Raw genomic sequence first — 25,794 nt, forward strand, 5'->3', positions numbered from 1 at the left:
TCTCGCCAGCTGACAAGTAGGAGACCTGCCTTAGTTGCTGAGGTAATAGAAGGGAGCAAAGCCCCTTTTATTCAAGCCCTGCCTTTACCTGTCCCACACCTGTCCTATATGTCAGGTACAGTGGTGCCCCGCAGGACGAATGCCTTGCAAGACAGAAAACTCGCTAGACGAAAGAGTTTTCCGTTTTGGAGATGCTTCGCAAAACAAATCTCCTATGGGCTTGCTTCGCAAGACGAAAATGTCTTGCGAGTTCCTGCAGGTCCCCCCCTTTTTCTAAGCCGCTAAGCCGCTTATCAGCTGATCCCATAAGCCGCTAAAAGCCGCTAATAGCGCTAATCGCGCTAATTCGTCAACGGGCTTGCTTCGCAAGACGAAAAAACCGCTAGACAAAGAGAACCACAGAACGGATTCTTTTCGTCTTGCGAGGCACCACTGTATGGGGAAGAGTGTGTGTGGCTTGGTTGAAACAACAACAACAATTTATTATTTATACCCCATCCATCTGGCTGGGTTTCCATGGGCCGATATGAGAGGCCTCATGGGACTAATTAGTCCTGGGGCCTGGAAATTCCCCACCATTGCCCTACATGATCCTACTGCAATGTTTTGGACATGGATAGAAGCCTTTATTAAGGGTGCTTCCACAGAGGGGAGATGTTTTTAAAATGGCTTGTTCATATTTGGTTTTGTATGCGTGCACCACTGGCACACAACTGTAGTTTCATGCTAATGGTTTTTAAAAACCAATATAGCTCTGTTTTCCATCCACACCAGGGGCTAGTCTTTAATGGGGTGTTTCTGTGCTATACATTCTTCCCCCCACCTCAAAACCTGCCACTTCTCTCCACTACCTTTGTAACTCTGGGCAAGTGTGCGGTTTTCTGTTTCTGTGTATGCATATCTTTTTTTTCTGTCCAGAGTAAGTGCACAAGAGCTAATGTTTCCAGCCTTTAGCCATCATGTTTCACAAGAGACACCACGGTAGCTTGCACTTTCTGTTGGGCGCGGGGAGGGGCAAACATTCCACCTTTTCTTTTAATGCAGAGGTCTTGCACAAGTCTGATCTTTAGTTAAAGGTCTAAAATTCTGGTTGAAGTGGTGTTACATAAGACCTCGCTATTAAAAATCATTAAAAAGTCCTGATGTATGTACTGTGATTACAGTTTCGAAGATAACACCCCCCCACCCGAGATCTTAATAGAATAGCTCTTCTGAATGGCATTGTTGAAATTCCAGTGTTCCTTCAGCATGCAGCAACTGGTCGAAATAGGCACACTCGATTAATTTGGGCCCCCAGAAACAAAATGGCTAGGTCATGTTTAGGCAAGGACGAAATAGAAGTCAGGGTGTGGCAGTAGAGACCCACCACTAAAATGTCACTACATGTGACAAACCACTCACTCTCCTGCCACTCCCTCCCCCCCCCCCCCCGACTTCAGTAAAATCCACTAAACGGGTAGTTTTTGCATAATGGATATCCCATAATAAGATGAAACCTGACTTTAATGTAAAAGAAAAAAGTATGGGCTGGCAGCATCGATCCAACAATAAACCTCCATATGGAAGCACCCTATAGTGACTAGTTTTAGTTGTGTCCTCCTCTCCCCAGAGGATGCATCCCTGTTATACCCCTTTTTCCTATTAAAAACTGTTTTCTCAGATTAGTTAAGTATGTGCGTGCTTGTCTGTGGATGTGAAAGAGCAACAGTGCCAGTGTGATGCAGTGAAGAGTGTTGAACCTTTGGTACAGGGAAAGTGTTGAGTTCAAATCCTTTCTCATCAATTAAGCTCACTGGAAGGCCTCATGACAAGTTGCTTCAGCCTAACTTGGCACAGAGAGATAAGAGGATAAAATGAGAACCCCTTGTATGCTACCCAGAATTCCTTGAAATATCAATATGATACGTCATACCAATAGGATTCATAGCCAGAATATGATGTATCTGTGATTTTTTTCTAAAAGGTAGCTTATATATGTAAACTAAATGTGGGAGGAATGCTTCTAGAAGACAGTTGAGAGTTACACCAGGTTTTGTATACAAACCCTGAACTCTAAAGTAGTCATTTTTGATACATCATTTGGCCTTGTGTGTGTTTGGGACTTAGAGGATAATATCTACTGCATAGCTGTGGAGCTTTTAATATAGGAAAATTGCCTGCATTCATTTGAGCTGCTCTAGTGAAAAAGAAGATTCCATCTTACTGCAGCTTGAATGAACCAGAAATTCTTCCCACCTCGGCAATAAGTTTGCTGCATAACCTTGATCAAGTCACTTCATCTTTTGCACCTCTGCTGTTTTCCCTCCATTTCATTTCCTGATTTGGGCAGCCTGAAATCCTTTAAGAGCCACCTGATGTCGATCTGTGTATAACCAACATCTAATCTTAAGCCTTTAAATATGGTTTCAACTAATATGAGTTATTTAGCATTTGCAGCTTTGACTAATCAGTCAGACTGTTAATTCAGTAAAACATGTTTCCTATAGAATCTTATTATTAATGGAATATTCTTTGTGCAGAACTTTATTCCCTTTTATTTGGGAGTTTGCCCATCAGATCCTGGAGAGGCACTTGTATCTTAGGAATTGCTGCCATACAGTAGCAAGTTTCCTTTACACAGAGCTGTCTTTCCCATAGGGCCTCTCAGGGGCGCCCCAGCAAGTGGGGGAACTGTGTGGCTTTGCCGGCAGCCTCCCCTTTCCCTGCACGCCTGCCAGCTGCGCCCCGCCAACCATAAGGCTGGCAGGCGGGCAACTTCCCTCCCAAGCCTTCTCAGGAGGAGAGCTATCCCTGCAGAGGCTTAGGATGGAAGCTGCGCCCCGCCAACCATATGGCTTGGAGGAGGCTTGGGAGGGGCGCAACTTCACTCCCAAGCCTCTGCAGGGATCGCTCTCCCGCAGTGGCATGGGGGAGAGTTGCACGCCCGCCCCCCATGGTCGGCAGTGCACAGCTATGGCCACCCCAACACTATTCGTTGTAATTTGGGGGCACTGGGTGGATATTTGCACCCTGACGCCATATCTGCTAAAGACAGCCCTGCCTTTACACTCTTGGGGAGCTCCTGTCATGAACTCCAGGGTTTCCTTTCTTTATGCTTTATTGAGAAGAAAAGCATGGCAGGCAGGGAGATCATTCAGCAGGTGGCTTCCCCCCTGACTTCCATCTCTAGTACTTCAGCTCTCAGTGCCAGACCTAGACAGTTTGCTCTCTGAAGTGGAGCCATGGCACACACCCATCCTACTAGGGCCAAACTTTATTTGAAATGTTACTCTGTCAATACATGCCTTCACCTGTCTCCTTGATGTGCAAGTGGCTCATGTGACCCTGCTGCCTGGCAGGCTTAGGCCACTCTAGCCAAATGGGGGGAAAGCAGCCATGATCTATCCATGCGTCCTACACTCGCAGTCTCTTGAAAGGTTCCTCCAGACTAGGGATGTAAGGAGGCAGAGATTTCTGTCCTGTCGTGTGTTTACTGCAATCACCGCTGTTTCTGTAGTGTTACACTTTGGCTTCTGCTGAAACCTACATTACTCATCTCACTATCTGCTGTGGCCAAAACAAATGTAATTAATTACATAATTAATGTCAGTGCATTTCAGCGGAATGGAAACATCAAGAACAATGTAGAAAAAAAGCATTTCTGTAACATTTGTGGATTGAGGGGAAAAAAACCTGTCACGAATGCTGCTCATATTTCTTGCGTGATTTCTGTTCTTGACCTCAAACAGGCATGCGAGGTGCAGGAATTTCTGCTCCCGTTTCCATTTCCGATGGATTTCTCCAAAAAGCACCAGATTGCAGCAGATTGACTGGATATAGTTAAAGCATAGAGAGGCAGATTTCCCATGCTTTTCCAGTGATGTTTAATGTTTGGCAAGCAAATGTTCTCCTTTCTTGGATTAGGAAAGCATGTCTGCCCTGTATGTTAGATTGCTGGATTATCCCCGTGTCATGTGAAGAGCGTGCAGAAACCTTTAGCTTACAATAGCAGCACACCCATTCAGAGTTTGCCAAAAATCCATTGTGAAGAGTCAGCAAAAAGGCTGCATGGCAGGCTTACTGTAAATCAAATTATAAAAGTATCTCTCTCTGCATTAGTCCAAGCAGACCACAACTCCTGACAGACTTTCTCAGTTCTCTCCCCCATACATACATTTTATCACCAACTTGTAATTAAACTCTTTTTGAGAGGGTATAAGACAAGGAATCAAGTTTGCATTACTTTTTTGTTGAGCTAGAGGGAAATGTACTAATGGTGTAGAGAAATTGATTGCAGGAGGGGGAGGAAGAAACAGGGTGAGATTGGCAGGTGACTGCAAGCTTCAAAGAAATGACAGCGACGGCAGCTTCTCCCATCCCAATTGTATACTGCACTGCAGGTACTAAGCTAAGATGTGGGACATGGAAAAGGCTGATCAAGGTTGGTGCAAGGATGTGGGCAAAGGAAGGGTGCTGACTGAGGGCTGTTGCATGCTCCTGAAAAAGGTCCTAATGCTTTTGTGATGTAATGTTTGTTTGGATTTTCCAAAATATTGTTCATTCCTATAAACAATGAAGGACTGCTTTCCAAAACGTTATGATATACTACAATCACTGCAGCACCTTAAATGCTCTGCACAAAATTATTCTGTAGTTAATTGCCCAAGGTTGCATTCTAATGCATGTTTACCTGGAAGTAAAATTCACTGAAATATAGATTGAGTACACAGATTTAGGTATCAATTGTGATTCTTCTTCCATTGTTTGTATTTTTGAGGAGGGGCTTGAAAAGGGCCCTTCTCATTCCCCTTTTATTGTTATAAGGTTCCTTGACTGAAAATGCAGTTACTGTTGCAAATGAGATTGCACCATTTTTCTTCGCTTTCACAGACAATCCTTTAATACAATATATTAGTGTTCCTTCCTGCCCACCCCTTCTGTATATTTTATATTGTGTGGAGTTGGGAAAGAGGGATTTTGCAGTCTTAATATGAATCTTCACTTGATGTATACCTAATGAGTCTTTGTCACTATTACTAACTCATGCTTTGGAAATGAAGAATTGAGGATGAGAACTGCAGAGTGGTAGTTATCTTTTTTTTAAAGGAAAAAAAATCTACTGATTGTGTTTGTTTACTTGATGGGTGGGGAATATCAGAAGATGCTTTATTTAGCCTAGTATTCCTTACTCGGACTGACAGCAGCTCGCCAGGATCTCAGGCATGAGTCTTCTGTATAATCTACTACTTGACCCTTTTAGTGGGAGAGGCCTGGAACCAAATGCATGCATGGCACGTACTCTGTTATTGAGGGATGGTCCATCCCTTGAATATTTTGAAAGGAGAGAAATTTGAATCATAGAATTGTAGAATTGGAAGGGTCATCTAGCTAAACCACCTGCAGTGCAGGAATCTTTTGCCCAATGTGGGCTCAAACGCATGACCCTGAGATTAAGAGTCCCGTGCTCTACCAACTGAGCTACCAGTAACACAGCTACTCAGTCGCTTGCTAAATAATAACACTCTTTAAGGGCCCGTCTAGACAAGATGCAGGAGGTCCATTATGGCATCTCATAAGGGGATTTTTTAAAAAAGTTAAAAGCAGTCGTGTGGGGAAGCCCAGCAGTGGCAGACCTTGAGGGCTCAAATTTTTGCGACATCCCTTCCACTCTACATCATAGTTGTGGCACCCCTGCAGTGCCCTCGAGGCACTGTGCCCAATGTGACCAAACCAGTCATGCTCGCTTAAATCTGCCTCTGAGCCCAAATTAGATTGGGGCCACAGCACTTTGAGAGAGCAATAAATGGCCTCTCACTGTTGATGTTTTACACGTTCTGCAGATGCCCATGCATTGTTGCAGGCAGGGAAAGGGTTAAGGCCTCTCCCTCCGCGCTGCAGTCCTGATGTGGTTCCCCCTTTTAATTTAACATCTAGTTGGACCCTAACTAGCACAATTCTAGTCATGGGATATGAGTTTCCTTGACTGAAAATTGGATATGGTCAGTTGCAATATGGCTGCAGAGTTGATGGAAGAGAGACACCGTCCCCACACACTGATGAGAGAAAGGAGGATTGCCTGGAGGTCACCCTCTCACCTCCAATAAAGAAAAACAGAAAGAGGAAGAATATCCTGGCTCCAGTCATTGGCCAGAGGATCAAGGTAAAAGTAAAGGACCCCTGGACTGCTTAGTCCAGTCGATTCGATTATGGGGTGCTGCTCTCATCTCCGCTTTCAGGCCAAGGGAGTCAGTGTTTTCCCGCAGACAGTTTTCCAGGTCATGTGGCCAGCATGTCTAAACTGCTTCTGGTACAACGGGACACCGTGACAAGTGCCAGAGCACACGGGAAACCACACGCCAACGCCATATACCTTCCTGCCACAATGGTACCTATTTATCTACTTGTGCTGGTATGCTTTCGAACTGCTAGGTTGGCAGAAGCTGGGACAGAGCAATGGGAGCTCACCCCATCAAGCAGATTCAAACTGCCAACCTTATGATTGGCAAGCCCAAGAGGCTCAGTGGTTTAGACCACAACATTCCCTGCGTCCCCTTGGTCAGAAGATCAACAGCTGCTGGAAGGCTGCTTCCCTCTCCCTTCCAAACAAATAAACGAGATACACTGTTGCTGCAGAGGTGAGGGAGAGATCATCTGGTCCCAGTCGTTGGCTAGAGGAAGAAAAAAACTTCTGGGAGGCTTCCCCATCTTCCTCTAGCAAGAATGCCAGTGAGTGGAAGACCTTCAGCTTTTGTTTGTTTTTCTTTCTTTTAAAAGTGAAACTGTAAACATCTGTGATTACTTAAGTGCAGTTAAGAGTATTTCACAGAGAGCCAATCATGTTGCTTTCACTGGGGGTGGGGGAGGATATGTGTTGTATGATTCTTAGTTTAAACTTTCACATGTGTAAAACTTGGCACTAGGAAGTGGAGGACATTTAAACTGTAGATATTGGCAGACTTGAACTTACTCAGTTGAGAAGAAAGGAACATGATTCCACTACCCTCTCTTTGCTTTCTCATTCCCTCCTGCATACCTTATTGGGGGAGCAGGTGCTCCTGTAGTCCCTGAATCTGATATTGATTTGCTGTCAGGCCTTGGGAAAGATCCTGAAGTTTAATTTTGCCTTGTATCTTTCCCTGTGACAAGTCTGGTGCTAGAGAGGCACTAGGAAGGAAAACTTGCTTTACTTTACAGTGAAAGGAATTATTTGCTCTGGTGCCCTGAGACAAACCATGGTTAACCACTATGCTTTGTATTTTCACTGCTGCTAATTCTTCCTCAAGGACTCCTCTCCACTCCTCTTCTTGTTAATAATCTCCCAATGCCCAGAAGCAAGCCTTTAGAAAATACATGTGTAAGAAAGGGAAGCTAGGGAATGCAATTAATATTCCTGTAATGTAACATCAGCAGCATGCACACACTGAGTAGAATATTAGAACTATTAGTGATGAGAGTGCATGCAATATCTAGGTGGAGAATACAGTATGATTAATATGCCTCTAAGCAGCAGCCTCTCAGCTTGGGGAATTCTGTAGCATGGCCAAAACATTTCTTTCCTTTTCTTTTTCTTCTTAAATTACCTTTCTATACCAACAAAACCACTATATGTAAAAAGACATTCATTTGCTTTTGTGCTGTCTTGTGGAATTTGTGCTAGACCTATAATGAGCATTCCAACTCCTTTAACATCTTGCATAAGAATAACAAAGTTATTTTGTTAGCCTGGATAGATTCCGGGTGGGTTAACTTTGCAAGCCTAACACCCAGCCTGGAGATGGTTTGGATGGAGCGGAAGTGCCCCTCTGTACCAGTCCTCCTTGTATGTTCGCAGATAGCTCCATGGGCACAAATTTTCCACCAGCAATATTTCTGCTACTGGTAGGCTGTGAAATGGGACAGAGGTGACCTAGGATCTGCTGCATCGAAAGCTCTTCCATTTTCCCCTAAGAGGCCCAGGATTTGGCCCATCAACTACGCCATTGTTTCTTCCTTGAAAACCAATGGGGGATTAACCTCCTACCCCAGAATGGAGAAAAAGAAAAACTGACATCAACCCCCATCCTAGCTGGCGCAAGCAGGGCTTAGTGTTACAAAAGTTGGACGCCACCCCCAATCTCTGCCGAGCTGTGGCAAGATACCAAGGAGTTCCAGGTGCTCACCTAGGGTCCGTGTTCCTTTGAGAATCAAAATGCCATTTAGACTGCCCTAGCTTTAAGAAATATGATTTAGTCACATATTTACACCTGGATTTTCACAGTCTGGGTGATTCGTCATGAAGTGACAATGGCTGTCTATTGTTTCATAATGACTTACATCCAACTAGCCCAGGCTAGTTTGCCTAGGCTAAACCCAGGAGAACTGCTGCAACCTGTATTTCCCCCTTAAATATCCCAAATATTAGCTAGATTCTACATTCATTACTTTCTTTGGTTTAGGAGGGCTCCCCCCCAAAAAAAAACCTTGTTAACATCGCTTCCTCTGCTCTGCCACCTCATCTTCACCTTCACTCTCACCCCCACCCTGCTTAGGATTGCTCCCTAATTGTGTTTTGGGTCAATTGGTATTGCATCCATGCTTTAGGATTATAGAATTGTAGAATTGGAAGCGAACCTGAGGATCATCTAGCCCAACCCCCGGCAGTGCAGAAATCTCAGCTAGATCATACATGACAGATGGCCGTCCAACATCTGCTTAAAAACATCCAAGGAGGTTCAATCATAAGGAGGAATGGAGGCTACAACAGCAAGTTCAGAGCAGGCATCACTGGGAACTGCCTGGTTGCTCAATGGAGAACAATTCAATGGGAAAAGGGAGGGAAGGAGTTGAAATGGCGAAATGTTGCTGGAATCTCCAGCAATGTCCATCTTTTGCTTTGTACCATGTCTTCGTGGCTCCAGCAGCAGAAGTTGAGTTGAGCTTCCCAGTGAACTTGTTTGTAGAATCCTGAGCTGGACTCTTAAGGATTCCTGGAAGATCAGTGCTGGCTATATGCACTTCCTTTAGCCCTGGTGGATTGTTGTGTGTGCAAAGTGCCCTTTCAACAGAGTTCCCATCACCAATTCAAACTCTTATGCTCTAAAATCTCTACATATGACAACAAGAATATGTAGTCCCATGCTGCACACTGATACATAAGATGTGTATTCCAAACATGATTCTAAACATGGAATGTGTTCTTTTTATTTAAAAAAAGGTTTACCTTTAGTTAAATAATGTAACCCACTACTTTCCAATGCAAGCAATATTGTGTGTTTGTGTGCATGTTTACACTTTTAAGGCACATTATTTCTTTCCCTTTCAAACTTTAATGCTCAGGGTATAGTCCAACTGAAGCTGAACTTCTCAAATTAGGTTTTCATTGGATTGACCAATTTTAAAACAAACACAAAGCTGAAGAAGTTGGGAATATATATCTAAAGAATGATATTTCATTTTATTAACAACCTGTTTGAAAGATAGCATCTGCCCTTGAACAAGAAAACATTTCTGCTGATCCTTGTCTCCAGCTTTGATCCACATCTGTTTTAAGTTTGGCTGTTCTCCAGGAATTTCTTCACAATACCCCTAGGCCCAACGTTTTTTAAGTCTGCTCCATACCTATGGGATGGCGGATACTCATTAGACTTCTTACACTCTGCTGTAGATAATCACGGCCGAAGATAATATAAATGATGCATGTGCTGTGGTGGGTTACACAATATTCAACCCTAAAAGTGAGGAAGAATTTGGACAGTAGGTTATCCAGGTGATAAGCAAGTGTCAAACAGGGCGAGCTGCTGGTTTTTGTGTGCTCATGGGCACAGAGTGTCCATGCCCCTGCTGTAAACACAGCTCACTTCTTCTGTAGCTGGTGTCTCAGTAGGAAAGCATGCATACATTTGAAATGTGATGTGAGATAAATCACATGGTTTAGATACAGTCCTTTATGTAGGGAAATACACTGCACCATACATTTGAGAGGTCTAATGCAGGGGTGGCAAACTGGGCCTGGCCAGTGGGCCAAAGCTGGCCTGCTCTCTGTGGGCCACATCTGATAGGTGGGTGCAGCCTGTCAATCACCTGAAGCCATATGACATCAGGTGATCCAACTTCAAAGGAAGTATCTGAAATGCTACCGATTCCATGTGGAGAGTCAGTGAAAAAGGCACAGCTGTGGAGTTGCAATACAGTGGTACCTTGGGTTAAGTACTTAATTCGTTCTGGAGGTCCGTTCTTAACCTGAAACTGTTCTTAACCTGAAGCACCACTTTAGCTAATGGGGCCTCCTGCTGCTTCCGCGCCGCCGGAACCCGGTTTCTGTTCTCATCCTGAAGCAAAGTTCTTAACCTGAAGCACTATTTCTGGGTTAGCAGAGTCTGTAACCTGAAGCGTATGTAACCTGAAGCGTATGTAACCTGAGGTACCACTGTACATGGGTGTCGGGAAGAGGGCAACTGGAGAGCATTTGGGGAGAAGTCTGGCCTGTACAAAAGAGAAGGGCTCAGTTTTATCCAGGATGGAACTGGACTGTTGGGACAGGATAAACAGGAAGCTGGTACCACATTAATGAGAAATAGGGCCAAGATGGTTAGGCAAAGGCAAATGAGTTAAGCAAAACAGAAGAGAATAAAGATTTGGCGAGAGGAGCAAAAGAGACTGCTTAAGGACCTAGGTGGGGTTATGATATTTGAAAGAAGATTACCGTGGTACCTCGGGTTAAGTACTTAATTCGTTCTGGAGGTCCGTTCTTAACCTGATACTGTTCTTAACCTGAAGCACCACTTTAGCAAAGGGGCCTCCTGCTGCTGCCATGCCGCCGGAGTACGATTTCTGTTCTCATCCTAAAGCAAAGTTTTTAACCCGAGGTAATATTTATGGGTTAGCGGAGTCTGTAACCTGAAGCGTATGTAACCTGAAGCATATGTAACCCGAGGTACCACTGTATACAAAAGTTTATTTGCAGGTAGGGCTTATCTGGATGGGCTCCATTCAGAATTCATGTCTCCACAAACCCAGCCAGTGCACCAGTGATGGTATTTAAACTTTTTCTAATGCATCAGTTTTTCTAAAGATTCCATCTACTGTTTGTTTAGACAGAAGACATGGGATGTGTAAAAGTTCCCACAGTGAGGGAGGTTCAGTCTCTGTTGTGGCCGAGTATTATGCCAATATTGTTATTACGCATAGTTGAGGTTTCATTATGTGGAGGAAGCTCAGGTTGCCTGGAAACATATGTCTCAGCTCCTAGCAAGTCTGGATTGGTTGACCAGTTAGCTAGGCTTTCATTAAAGGAATTTGTAGCAAAACATCCTACTTGGGATAAGGCATCACGAGCCCCATTACTTGCACACTCGCCACGTAGCTGCCCATGTAATACATATTAATTACATCTTGACACAATTTATTTCCAGTTACCTCTGCCTCCCTTGCTGAGTCACAATAGTCCAGCATACATTTCTGGAGTAAATTTGGCAGTGGAGTTCTGTACACTTTGTCTGAAGCAATGTGGGTCTGGTCTCATGTAATAACCATGTTAAAACTGCAGAGTATCCTTTGGCTGAGACGGTCTTCTAAGCCTTTCTTATCAGTTAAAAATGCAGAGCCAACACAGCTGCTCTCCCAGTGCCTGTCTTCCAATTAAAATATATGGCTTTTAAGTCCACATAGAAGTAAAACAAATATGCTCGTTGCCTGTATGTAGCAATTAACATTAACTGCTTAGCCAATTGACTTTAAAACTTTGAAACAATTCATAACAAATTAAAAACAAATTAAAGCAGACTGCTTAGTTCAAGGACAAGCAGTCTTACTCATTGCCACATTCACCTGGAAGTCCCCATAATCATAATTCTCATAATTTGGTTACAAGATCATAAAAGGTGTCCAAATGCATATCAAATAGACAGTTTTCCAAAATATATAGAAAATAGCACCAGTGCTATGTTAAACAGTGTGCTAATTGCAAAATGGGGTGTAAAGTGTGACAGTAAATGAGAAGAAATGATGGGGCTCATGAAATATTGGCATGTAGCCTGAAAGAAAGGAAATTGGGACTGTTCACTCAAATGGCTGTTTAGAAATCTCTTTCAAGCATCAATTCAGAATTATTTAGAGACAGTAGGATGTGCACTAAGACTCTTGGGCAGTGAGCACTGAGAAGCCCGGGGGACTGATTGTTTATTCTCTGTGCAGTGCTATTTTTCTAGAAAAAGAGGTGCTGAAACTCAGCATGAACACCTCTCTTGTTCTCTTAGAATGGCAATGGTGTCCACCTGAGAGGTGCTGGAACTGAGTTCTAGAGCGTTCTGGCTGGAAAAAAAGCCTTATATATATATATTCTACACACACACATGTCCTATTAGAGAAGCCAAAAAATAGCATTCAACCCAGATTTTGATGTTTTGTTGGGTTCTTCCCCTTCTAGATAAAGAGCTTTTACACTGGCTGCTGTAGTTTCTAGTATCTGCGTACTGCTCAGTTTTGTTCTTCATTGGGTTAGTGTGACTCCCAGAGTGCAGAAATCACATGAGTCACATTGCTTCAAGCAGAACCTTAAGACGGGACCACAATTTTATGTTCAATTTATATACAGTATAAGCAAGTCCAAGGATGATATGTAGTTTTCTTTTTTCTTATAACACTTGTATGCTGTGATATCAAGTTGCAATTTTTGCAGATGAGGCTTGCAATCAACAATTTCCCCCGTAGAGTTACAATGCAGCATTAAGAAAATGAAGTTTTACAAGAACATCTTTGTTTACTTGCTAATTATTAACATTATTGAAATGACGGGTAACCTGTGTCCTTTTCAGTTAACATTATCGCATCTTCATCTTCACAACTGTCAGTGTGCTTCTTGTGTATTTCATGGTCTACTGTCACATCAGGTTGTTGCACAACTCGATGCCCTGTCACATCGGTGTTGTTGGCCCATTCCCTCCCCTGCCTCGTTTCCTTGAACATGGAAACTGTATGAGGACATGTGTATTTCCTTTTTCCAGGTAACAATTGCTGCAAGAGATTTACAGCAAGATGGGGGATGGGAGAGAATTATGCAGGTATGGGTTCTTTCATCATTTTGTGATCATTTTCCATTTTCCATAATGTGATGATGCATATGAGCCAATGTAATACTCATAGCTCTCAGCTACGGATGAGGAAGGACAGATTGGCAATTGCTCCTGAGCTAGATCAATGTGAACAGTGTTTATTTTATAGATTAAACATACATTAATACTATCAATTATTTTACAGTAACTTATCAGTTGAATAAACAAGCCAAAAACCCCACAAAAATGTAATCAGTCCACTGTTGATTAAATGTCAACTGTCTCAGTTGTCTGTCCCTAGTTGGATAGCCAAAGCCAGATTAAGATACTGTAGTTGGGAGTCCTGGTGCAGTTCTCAACAATAAAGCCCCATTCTCCCAAAAATGGAATACATGAAGTAAAATACCAAAAATGAACTCAAGTGGCATCTGAAAGACTTAACAAATTTATTGTGGCATAAGCTTCTGTTGACTACAAAAAATACTTTGAGCATGTAGTGTTTCACAACTTGCAGCAAAATGCAAACAGATAGCATTTTGCTAACCTTCATAAACAAAAATGAAAATATTCTGAGCATGTGCAGTTTCACATTCTAACTCACTTTCACTTCTTATTGTTTTTGCTTACTCCCTTGGGCTAGTCAACAACTCTCAGCCTAGCCTACCGCACATGGCTGTTGTGAAGATATCTAAAGACATATAAAATGGTGGCAAAGTGGGACTTGGTGCTTGTAGATGTCAGATTTTGTTTCCATTTACCCTAGTGCTACATCTTAGTGCTATGAAGAGCCATCTTTTTCTGCCCCCTCATAAATTAGTATCGCTCCAAGGCTTCAACCAATCTTAATCTGGTTAGACTGTAGCATTCTCTAGATGCAGATGTCCCACTTAGATATAAAATTACAAAATATGCAGCAAACTTAAACATTAAAATATAGTCTGTAAAACTTTAAAATGTGCCCTTTAAAGCTAGTTCCAAAATATCCCCTTAAAATGTGCCTTTCCAGAGTTTCCTACTTCCCCCAGCATAGAAAAAAGACCATATGTTTGGTATGTTAAAAATGGTTTGCTTGCAAACTCTCCAATGGTCAGATTCATGTGCTTCAGAACATAGGAAGTAAAACTTAGTTACAAAATGGTGAAAGTTCCTAAATTACTGGTATATGAACTCAAGCATGGCTTGTGAGAGCCATGCAAACTGAGCTACAGCTACCAGCTCAAACCTCTTCACATGTTGAGCTTCTCAGGGAGGAGAGAACAGTAGGGCTGAATACTTAGTCCCTCCCAAGGTGAACTACACCTGGCAATACAGCTGACTCTATGGTCTTAACCCCTTTATGCATTTATTAGACTTAAGCTCATTAGTTATATGAAGCTGGTTATCCCACCAGTGGCGTAGCATGGGGGTGCAGGGGGGGCCGGCCGCACCAGGCGCAACATCTGGGGGTTAGGGGGCGCAAATTACTTGCCTTGCCCCGGGTGCTGACAACCCACGCTACGCCACTGTATCCCACACATTTTTCTTAGCCAGTCTAAATAAAAAGAAAACTTTACAGGGCAAAGTACTTGTTGGGCCCGTATTTACTGCAACGGGAGATAATACATACTAACCCCACAGTCTTTTCTCCATGGTCACTAAATGTACAGTACGCAATAGGCACTAAATGAAGTCGACACTAAGGTATTATTTCTCTTTGCCCCCCAACATTCAGCATTTGAGGAGGAATCTGCACTATCCATCTTTTTCTAGAATATCACTCAAGGCTGATTCTTAGATTCATTTTTAACACAATATACTCTTGGGGCAGGAGAGCTGTACCTTTTCAATTTTCAACTATTTGTGTGCAATATTTTAATCCCCCCCACCTGATAACAGTGTTTAAAAAATGTGTTTGTTCTAAGGTCTAATGAATCCAAGAGCACAAGTTTGAATTGGGTGTTACTTCCAACAAATGTCTCCCCTTCTATGTGAAATAAGATGAGGCACCATTACATGAGATAACAATATAGTGGTACCTCAGGTTAAGAACTTAATTTGTTCTGGAGGTCTGTTCTTAACCTGAAACTGTTCTTAACCTGAAGCACCACTTTAGCTAATGGGGCCTCCTGCTGCCGCTGCGCCACCACTGCATGATTTCTGTTCACATCCTGAAGCAAAGTTCTTAACCCGAGGCATCATTTCTGGGTTAGCGGAGTCTGTAACCTGAAGTGTATGTAACCCGAGGTACCACTGTACCATTTCAATGGGACAATGAATTGCCCCTCAATGGTGGGCTTGTAAATCTCTTTTATATCTCATCAGTTCATTACTCACACTTGATGGCTTTTACCTGAATGTGTGAATTACCTTCATTAGAAAGTGATAAGAAACCTCTGTTTAAAAAAACAACAACCCCTGTGACGCCTCTTTCACATGTATGACTAATCTATCATTTGATATTGCAGGTGTGAAGCTATGAACATGCATGTGTGAACAGGACCTCTGACATGGTAACTTTTTGTTTTTTTCTTGTGGGGAATATAATATTTGACACCAATTGCTCCACATGTGAAACTGAGGCAACATATGAGGACCCAATCACATCAAAAACTCATGCATCCCTTTACTGCAGTAACTTAGCAGGAAGATACATTTCCCTAGAATTTGTTCCAGAAAAGCATCTGGGGAAAGTGTTAGGGAAACATAACAAATGTTTGCTACCACCTGCCAGGGAATTAACAGTGTACAAATATCCCTAAACAGAAAAATGCATGGTAGAATCTCAGAGAGCATGCTTAGGGTCTTCTGGAAAAGGTCTTCTTGATATGCAGAAGTAATTTTAAAATATTGTCTCTCTCATCTTGGCAATACTTGCCACAGGCAAAGCCAAGTTGAACATATGATGCAGAATTGAAAATTGAAAAGAAGACCATCTTAAAATAGTCACATGTGTTTCTACCATAGGGAATGGGCCATTGAAACTGACCTTAAAAAAAAATCATTCTCTTGGTTTAGATTTTTGATTTGTACTAGTAAGCAGCCTTTAATTCAGTGATGAGCTAGCTACCTGTGGTACTCCAGGGGTTGTTGGACTCCATCTCAGTCCTAGCCAGCATGACCAATGGTCAGGGATGATGGCACCTGCAACATCTGGAGAGACCTACAGATTTTCCATCCTTGCTTTAATTGTACTGTGCATATCTACCAGGCCTGAAAGGTTCTTAGGATGTAAAGGAGGCTGCCAGATCTGTTCACAAACCAGTAAACCTGAAGATACTTGGTCATAATTTTAAACCCTAGTGTTTTCATTGAGACTAAATAAGCTTAAACCTTTGCATTTTGGCTTAACTGATTTGTAAAGTGAAGCTCCACTCCCATCCACTAGAAACTGTGTGTTGCCTTGGGGCATTTAGATGAAAACTGGACTACATATACCTCAAACAAACAAACAGCTTTTTTGGCTACCTTTCTGACTAGTTGGCAGTCATTGCTCACAGGCTTTCAGTCATATCTTGAACTATAAAGTTGGGGGGGGGAATCTTCTTTTAAAACAACTGAGTTCTTCAGGAAAATATAGTTCTATTTCATCTGTGATCTCTCTGAAATCCCACATTTAGCTTCTGTACCATATGAATGAATATAAAGATGAGCACCAGAAGAACAACAGTTTCAGGTCTGCAATGTTTCTCTTCAGAATTAGATTCACCTCCCTGCATCCCAACATGTGCATATACATACTTTATTACATAAAAATGAGACAAAATGGGGGGGACACTTAGGAGAAAGAAAGAAAATGATCTCTAGTACCTGCTACTGAGAGAAGATTCTGGATGCCATGTTCTTCCATAGAACATAAACTGTGGTCACAGAACAGTAATACACATTTCTGACATTATTTATTTATTGCATTTGTCTACCATCTGTCCAGCCAAATTCTCTGGTCAGTTCATGTGAACGATAAAATACAAATTGCTTACAATGGAAAATGAATTACCGTATAATGACCATAATGAAATAGCTACGACTAAAATTCAAATTCAAATAGTACTTTCCTGAGTTGTGTATAGCATTTGTATTCACAGATCCAGTCTTTCTAGTGCCATTGTAAAAATGTACTTAGGTGAGAGGCATGTTTGGTTTCTTCAAGTCTTTGGAGGGGCTTGAATGCCACAGTGGCATCCCAGAGAAAATATGCACCTTAAAACATGCAAACCAACCTCAGATGATATTCAACATAATCTGATAAAGAGACAGTAAAAACGACAAGATTTCGGGGGAAATTAACAGAGATTGGGTTGTCTTCAATGTGGGCTAAAGGGATCATTCTGTCAGTGCAAACATTCCTGCTCATCCAGCGGAACAATCTTTCTTCTCCTCTCCCCACATGCTGTTCTGGGGGTTCTCCTGACCCACCAGAGCAGATTTGGGGAGGGTGTGAGGTGCACAAGGGAGGAAGAGAAGGGGGAAATCCCATTGTGCTAGTAGGAATCCTTGTGCTGGCTTGGTCCAGGGCAATGAGTTAGTTGAAAATAGCCCACTGTAAATGACTTAGGTAATGTTGAATATTATCCTTCGCTTTAACTCTGCAATAATACTACAAAATAAAAATAGTACATCCTGTGCCTGTGTTTTTTCTTGTGACACACACTTTCCATTTTACCAGTGGGTGGTGCCAGGGTTGCCACATGAAATGAGATTTCTATTCTTTACTGGTTATTGACCGAAATATATATTACTGTATTTTTTGCCCTATAGGACGCACTTTTTCCCCTCCAAAAATGAAGGGGAAATGTGTGTGCGTCCTATGGGGTGAATGTAGGCTTCAGGAAGCTATCCCCCCAGCCCCTCAAGCTCCGAGAGCGATGGCAAAGCTGCGCACAACTTCGCCATCGCTCTGGGACCTGTTCTGGGGGCTGAGGTCAGGGGAAGCTCCGGCTTCCCCCGCCCTCAGCCCCGCAAGCTCCGAGAGCGATGGCGAAGCTGCACGCATCTTCACCATCACTCTCGGACCTGTTCTGGGGGCTGAGGTCGGGGGAAGCTCCGGCTTCCCCCGCCCCCAGCCCTGCAAGCTCCGAGAGCGATGGCGAAGCTGCGTGCAACTTCGCCATCTCTCTCGGACTGTCCAGGCTTCACGCAGCTCTCCGCAAGCTGTGGGAGCCCGGCGCTGGGCTCCCACGGCTTGCGGAGAGTTGCCTGCATGCCGAAGCCTGGGCGTGCTGAACTCGGCGCGCCCATGCTTCAAGCTTCGTGTAGCTCTCCGCAAGCGGTGGGAGCCCGGCGCTGGGCTCCCACCGCTTGCAGAGAGCTGCCTGTTCTGGGGGTTGGGGTCCGGGGAAGCTCGGGCTTCCCCTGCCCCAGCCCTGCGCCTGGGGAAAAAAATAAATCCCCCCTTTATTTCCCCCCCAAAAAACTAGGTGCACCTTATGGGCCGGTGCATCCTATGGGGCGAAAAATACGGTATATATAGATTTCTGTTTAATATAGCCAGTGTCTTTTGGAGTAGGCAAGCTTTTATATATGCAACATCTTGAGATGTTAGCAGGCACTCTGCATGTATCTGTGGCCCAGGGAATTTCCTGGTATAGAGGTAAGAATAAAAGGTAGATTCTGAACAGCTGTAATACTGAACCAACAGCTTTGTTTTGTTTTAAGAGGCCACTTCTTAATATTATTTCAAAGACAGAAATTTACTCCTCCCCCCTTTTTATGACTAAAAGCCAGCACTCTGGTAACTGTGCATTAGTTATTCCTTGCTGCCAAATGTACCTTATACTACAGCGGTACCTCGGGTTACATACGCTTCAGGTTACATATGTTTTAGGTTACAGACTCCGCTAACCCATAAATAGTACCTCGGGTTAAGAACTTTGCTTCAGGATGAGAACAGAAATTGTGCTCCGGCGGCATGGCAGCAGCAGGAGGCCCCATTATCTAAAGTGGTGCTTCAGGTTAAGAACAGTTTCAGGTTAAGGATGGACCTCCGGAATGCATTAAGTACTTAACCCAAGGTACCACTGTACTGCATATACATAGGCAGGCACACAGGGATTGTGGCAAGGAGGGCAGACTACAGAGTGGCACCACCCCACTGCTGCTTCCAGAGACAGTTGCAGGGAGAATCTGCAGATCCGTCCCAGTCTTTTCTTCTGCCTGCATCCATCTCTGCCTCATGGCTCTATCCAAGCTCCACTCACTGCCTTCCATGGGGAAATATCTGTGGGGGTAAGGGGCTGCTTTTGTGGTGTGCAAGCAAGGAGAAGGAGAATCCATCCTACCATTGGCTCTCCAGATGTGTTCTGCCTCTGGTCGGTTTGATATTTTTCTCTGCAGGAAAAATGTCCTGTTTGGGCTTCTTGTTTACTCTTGTTACAGTTGTTTTGTTAGGGTGTTGTTGTTTTTTGTCCGTCCCCCCCCCACCCTTTGCCACTTCCTTGTCCTTATTTGTTAGTCTTGTTGTTTCCCTCCCTACCTTCTTCTTTCATGAAATAAATAAGTATCCCTGGTGGCCTCTTAATTATTGGAAGTTTGGTTTTGATGTTGGTTTAATGTCTGAAAAGGAGAGAGGAGGAACCTGATTTGGACCACTCTTGAACAAGCATTGAGTCTGCAGATCTGACTCTTGCCTTGAAAAGGATAACTGTAACACTCCTCTTTTTTCTCCTAAAAATTCAAAAGATGCTAATTATTCTTCCTAAACATACCCTGTCCCCTAGTCTGGGTGGTTATAACCCTTTTCTGTACAGAATCATTAAACATCCCTGGAAGATGTTCCTGCCTCTGTTTTCCTGCTAATATCATTGCCCATTTAGTTGCTGGCCAAATTGAGAATGTCACTTAGTAGTAAATAGTGTAGTATACTGAAGCTGCTTGCTCTTTTCTATCCTTGGCTCAGCCCCTCTGCCTCCTGTTGAGTTAGGTAGACATGAGGACAAGTGCCCCTCGTGGCCTTTCTAGTCCTAGGCCCTCTCACAGCGAGAGATAGGCAGCAATTCCAGTGCGTGGTTGCGAATTTCTGTCTGTGGGTCCTTCAAGGGAAATAAGCAGATTGACTTTATTGCATCTTTGACCTTCATATAATCAAATTTGGTATTGGCTGAATTCTATTCAGGTTACCTCTTCTGAGCTCTGCCAGTGCAACTGATTCTAAACTGCTAAGCATGTTCTGCTGTTTTTATTTCTTGCAGTGACAACCCCCCCCCCAAGCTTCCCTGTCCTCAGTCCTTCCTATCCACAATGCACACTTGATCTTGACCACCAAACTGATCTTGGGATGGTTGTGTCCACACTCTTTGAAGGGGAAGTGCTTATGCGCAGAAAATAATATTTTACTTACTTATGGCAGGGAAGAGGGGCTGCTTCTTCCCCATTATTTTCTCAATCCATCTTGATTATTTTATTAGACACAAAATAGTGTGTGTATTTATTTATTTATGTGTGTGTATGTATATATATATGTATATGGTATTCCCTCTGGTAGTCTTTCTCACTGTGATCCCTTTGTTACTCTTGCAGATATGTGTTTGAATAAGAGCCTTTCCCCCCTCCCCTCCCCCTTTTTATTTTTTTTTAATCCTCCGCGCTCCATCCTGCAGTGAAGTCACAATCCAGTGTTTGTAGACTCCATGTGATGTCACAGAGTCAGCCTTGTGACTTCACTTGCAGGCTCAAACAGAAGGTGCAGACGGGGCTTGAAGAAGAGGGGAGGGGGGGGAATGAAAGCCCCCACCTCTTCCCATCCCTCTCCCCCTCCCCGTTATAAAACCAGTAGCTGAGATAAATCGGAAGGGGGTGGGGAGAAGCAGCAGGAGGAAAAAAAAGAGCCGAGAATGATGCCTGAAAGCAGGTACAGTAGCTTTGGCTCCATGTCTGCGTTCTTCTTCTTGAAAGTTCCCATTGGCCCGGAGAGGCCAGATCTTGCAGACCACACGCGCTGGGCTGTGTGTGTGTGTGTGTGTGTGTGTGTGGCGTGGGGCTGTGTGTTCTGTGCGAGCCACCCAGTGACGCTTCGGCTGTGCGGTGCATTCGGCGGCGGCGGTGTCTGGGTCTGTGCATGCGGGGAGGGAGGCGGGGAGCGATGGCAAGCGAGGGGCAGGCGAGCAGCTTCAGCCCATTTCTCAGAGGCGCGCAGCTGCCGTCCTAGTGGGCTGGCCGCCGCGAGCCTCCGGCTTGGCCGCTCGCAAAGGCCCTGGCTGCTCGCTGCAGCAGTCTGTCTTGCGGCGCTGCAGAGGTGACAGAAATGGGTTATTGGGTTCGCGCGTCTCTTAGGTGGCGGCGGCGGCGACCGTGCGCCCCCCTCCTCCCTCTTTTTTCGCAGGTTCCCGGGGGCGGGCGCGGGGGCCTTTGATCCGAAGCAGCCCGGGAGCAAAATGTGGCGCAGGCACCCGGGAACGGAGCGAGGTGCCGGGCCTCGGGGTCACATTCGCCCAGGCGCCTGCGTGCGTGTGGGCGAGAAGAAATCTCTCCATCTTTCCCACTGACGACATCACAATAGCAATGCGGATGCAGCCGCCACGCAGTGCCCCACGATCGGGAGTGGGGGTGGGGGAGGTTTGCTGGAGCCGCCCCTCCCTCCCTCGTCTCTCTAGCGACGTTTTCTATGCCGTTTGTCTTAAAGGGGGGGGGGATTTTTGGGTGGGGTGGGGGTTTAGGGAAATAGGATCGGTCACAGGGCGGCTTGCCCTGCGCCCTGCGCTCCCACCGAGTTCGGGGGAGAGAATGCTTTGCTGGCTCCGGCTGCCGAGGAAGCCGTCATTTTGTGTTAGCGCGTGTGCGTCTGGCAGAGGAAGGATGGGGGGGGGGGAGCGGGGAGGAGAGCACGACACTGGAAGGATGTGTGTGACATTGTGTCCTCGCTCCCTGCTTGTTAAATGCACACTCCAGGGGAGGGGGAGGACTTCAAAGGCCCTCTGCAGAGAAAGGGGGTCCTTTTGGAGAGGACCTTGCGCTCTCAATCACGTCCGCCGAGAGGCTTGCTGACAAAAGATTGCGGGCGGCGGAGGGTGGGTGGGTGGGGGAGATCTGTCTTTAAAATGAACGGCTGGAGGCAGGCGGCTACCTTGCCTCACACAGATCTGCCACGATGCTTTGCCTATCCTGATGTGTAGGTCAGGAGTCATTCACTCTGCCGCTTTTATTCTTGCGCCCCACTGGAGGGGGCGGGAGGTGGGGGTGCCTGTGGGGAGAGGTGCACGAATCTTTACGGGACAAATGGCAGAACCTCCAGGATGCCCGTTTCTCAGTCCAGATCACCAGCTGCTTTAATCCTTCGGCACCTCTGCAGTCTACTTGAACAGAGTCTGATGCAGAAAGACACCTCTGCCATTACTGGCCTGATTTCTGAGGGCAAATGTGTGTCATTCATCCTGCAACCTATTTGCCTAGATAGAAATGTTCCAAATCTGGTGCCTTGCCGGCTCCCAGACCTGCCTGGATGCAGCCTCCGAAGCCTGCGCCTGGCTTTGGTGCCCAGCATGGAAACGCTGGGAAGAACCATCGTGAGCAATGAAAAGAACAGAGACATTTGGGGCACCTGTCAAGGCTAACAAATGCGTTGTGGTTTTTTATGGGCCGGTGCCTGCATTGTCAGGTGTATGTGGAGCATTGGTTAAAAGTGATTGCTGCTCAAGTTCAGATCCTGGCTCAGCTGAGAAGCTAGGTATTGCCATTCAAATGATGTGTGTGCACTGCCTCTTGTGATGGACTATGCAGGGTGGGGCTTACCTGGGCACCCCTGAGTGCAACCCCTGTTGCAAGGTTATTGTGAGGCTGCAACACATATCTGCAGCAGAGGCCAGTGCTCTTCTGGACTGGTAGGCCAGAAGGCATGGAGGCTGACAGTAGGTAGCGCCAGAGCCATTCTAGTTTTGCCCCGTCCTCTTCCCTGCTGAGTTGTACAGGGGCAAAACTGAGACTAAGGAGGAGGAAGCTGTCAGCCAGGGCCACTTCCTGGACTGATTGTAAGTAGGAAGCCAGGTTCGTGGGGGCTGCCTGAGGACGGCTGATGAGGCTGTGCCCCATTAGCCCTAATGGGACCAGTCACGACTCATAAAAATGTAACCAATGGAAGCCCTATCTATCTGATCAGATGTACTTTATTCTTGCATTACAGATTTCAAGGCTGAGGCCTGCCATTCAGAACAGATTCTCAGGACTCATCCCTAGTGACCCTGGGCTTGACTGAAAATGAATTTCCAGTGGTTGTTAAGCTGAGATTTGAGATCAGGTGTCTGAAGGGGAGAAGAGCTCAAGCTCTTTAATGTCCACTTGCCTGGTGATATAAGGGGGTGAATGCAGTTTTGTCAAATCATTGTATAATAATCCTCCCTTTTGCACACAAGTTGTAAATATGCCTCTTTGTCTCTTCTTCGCTGCTCCCTCTTCAAATTTATTAATCTTCTTCCATGACAATTGCAGAGTTCACTGTTCCTACATACAAGCAACTTGACGTTTGTGCGGGGATTGCGTTTTTGGTCCCTATGCGTGTCAGCAGAGCATGCTTAAACCCGTTCTGCCTCCACTCCATTTCCATCAGTGGTGATGAGCATGTGCGCGGTCACACGTCAACTGGACATGCGTAAATATGGTCACTGCCTGTACTACATTTCTACATACCACAACCTAAAAATTCTAAACTTGATATGTTTGTTTGTTTGCTTGTTTGTTTATTGGATTCCTTATCCACTCTTCACTGCATGGTCCAAGGGCAGGTCCCAACCAAAAAATGCACAATTATAAAACAAATAAAACAATTACAACTGCAAAACAAAAATAGTGTAAACACAATTAAAAACAGTCCCATATTTAAAACACCTCCTATTATAAAAAGTTACAAATATTTAAAAACAATTCCTTATGATAAAAATAGTTCCAATACAGATGTGGACTAGGCTAAAGATCACCACTGAAAAGGCTTGTTGGAAGAGGAAGGTATTCAGTAGTTGCTGAAAAGACAACAGAGATGGTGCCTGTCTGATATGTAACAGGAGAGGATTCCAAAGGGTAGCTGCCACCATACTGAAGTCCCGATGCCTCCTGATAAGATGGTTTCTGCAGCAGGCCTCTCTTGCAGAGCACAGTGACTTTTCGGGTATATATAAGGAGTGAACAGTTTTATTGGGCATAAGTTGCAAGAGGGCAGATATTGGTTGCACTCTAGAAGAAACCTGCTTTGCAAACAGAACAGTTGGACAGTGGAATTACTTATTACTTCGAGGAGTCTTAGGCTCTCCATTGCTTGAGGTCTTTTTACAGAGTAGCAACTTGACCAATCATCTGCTGGTGATGTCCTAGCACTGGACTTCCTGCACTGAGCAGAAAGTTGGACTAGAAGATTGCCTACTACACCCCCTCAAACTCTGTGGTGAACTACATGGACCTGTGGCTTGGACCGTTCCTTGTGTGACTTAAGTGAAAATAACAAGTTAATGTTTCTTGAAAGGACATAGGAAGCATAGTCTCACAAATTCACTTTGATGTTTGATTGTCAGTTAGCTAAAAGTTGGCTGAATTACAGGGTGAGCCTATATTCCTACAATACTGGTGGCAACTATATCAGAGCTAATAATGACATAGGGTGATATTCAGTGCTGTCTCTGCTGACAGAAGGCATCAATTAGTGGAAAGGGGAGGGAGGCGATTTTCAGTGATTTCCCTCTCTCGCCTCCATCCCACTGTGTTTCCTCATATTTTGGACTAGAGACAAGGATGCCTTCTATCAGTAAAGGGGACAGCTTCGGATCCTAATCATGTAGTTGCAATCATCTGCATGTGCAGGAACAAAGAAACACTGCGGAAGATAGCTGCAGATATAACAACACCAACAGACACTTCTACAATGCTCCATGGATTCTATTGTTCACCAATCATGAGATGGCAGGCTGATGGCACTGTCACAATTGCCATGCAGGAAAGGCATCAATGTACATTCATACCTTGGATCCCAGACGCCTTGGTACTCAGACGTTTTGACTCCTGAATGCCGCAAACCCGGAAGTGTGTGTTGCAGTTTGCGAATGTTCTTTGGAACCTGAATGTCCGACGGGGCTCCCACGGCTTCCGATTGGCTACAGGAACTTCCTGCAGCCAATCAAAAGTCATGCTTTGATTTCCGAATGTTTTGGAAGTCAAACGGACTTCCGGAACAGATTCCGTTCGACTTCCAAAGTACGACTGTATCGTTACTACTGAATGACTTCACGTCATCACCTGTCTAGAGAAGAGGAGATATGATAGCTATCTTCAAGTATCTTAAGGGCTGTCACATGGAAGAGGGAACATGCTTGTTTTCTCCTGCTATTGAGGGTAGGACTCAAGGCAATGCCTTCAAGTTACAAGAAGGAGATTCCAACTAAACTAAGGTTACCAAAAAATTTTCAATGAATCCGGGGACACTATAAATACATACATACATACTACACATTTGGGACGTTGATGCTGCAGCGATGGCGGTGGCAGAGGGGCTGCCGCCTTGACCTCAACCGCCACATTTCCCCTTCCTCCAAGGCTTCTACTTTTTCTATGAGCCTGGGCAGCCCCTGAGTTGTTGGTTCTTTGTGGTGGTGGTGGTAGGGAAGTGGTGTGTGGTGGGTCAGGCATGGAAGGCAGAGAAGGAGGGCCGAGAGCAGCTCAGGCAGTGTGATGCCTTCCTTCCCATTGGAGCAGCCCCAATCCCATTCCTACTTGCGTGCAAGCAGGAGGGGGCGGGGATCCCTCAGCTTGGAAGGGAGGCTTCCCGTTGCCTAACTTGAGAGATCCCTGCCTCCTCCTGCTTGCACACAAGCTCCGATAGGCAGCGTGAAGCCTCCCTTCA

General features: G+C 44.8%; 1 protein-coding gene and 1 long non-coding RNA gene across 14 annotated transcripts in view; one reads left to right on the top strand and one right to left on the bottom strand.

The window, feature by feature from the left end:
- TCF20 (transcription factor 20) overlaps positions 1–25,794 on the top strand; it is a 198,012-nt gene that overhangs the window by 79,433 nt on the left and 92,785 nt on the right. For 12 of the 13 annotated variants that reach the window (XM_082239968.1, XM_082239972.1, XM_082239979.1 and 9 more), the window contains 2 exons: positions 12,960–13,016; positions 15,452–15,496. The gene's annotated coding sequence lies outside the window, so the exon portion shown is untranslated. Of the gene's footprint in view, positions 1–12,959; positions 13,017–15,451; positions 15,497–20,635; positions 20,830–25,794 lie in introns of those variants that run through there. The other variant, XM_082239970.1, reaches the window with a different exon arrangement.
- Positions 4,858–20,505, bottom strand: LOC309541859. Its single transcript, XR_014223977.1, has 3 exons — positions 20,320–20,505; positions 19,456–19,535; positions 4,858–9,686 (listed from the first exon to the last, which is right to left on the bottom strand). It is a non-coding gene; the product is annotated as an uncharacterized lncRNA (long non-coding RNA).

Source organism: Podarcis vaucheri, assembly GCF_965113315.1.
Source record: "Podarcis vaucheri genome assembly, chromosome: 10".
NCBI classification, from domain to species: domain Eukaryota; kingdom Metazoa; phylum Chordata; class Lepidosauria; order Squamata; family Lacertidae; genus Podarcis; species Podarcis vaucheri.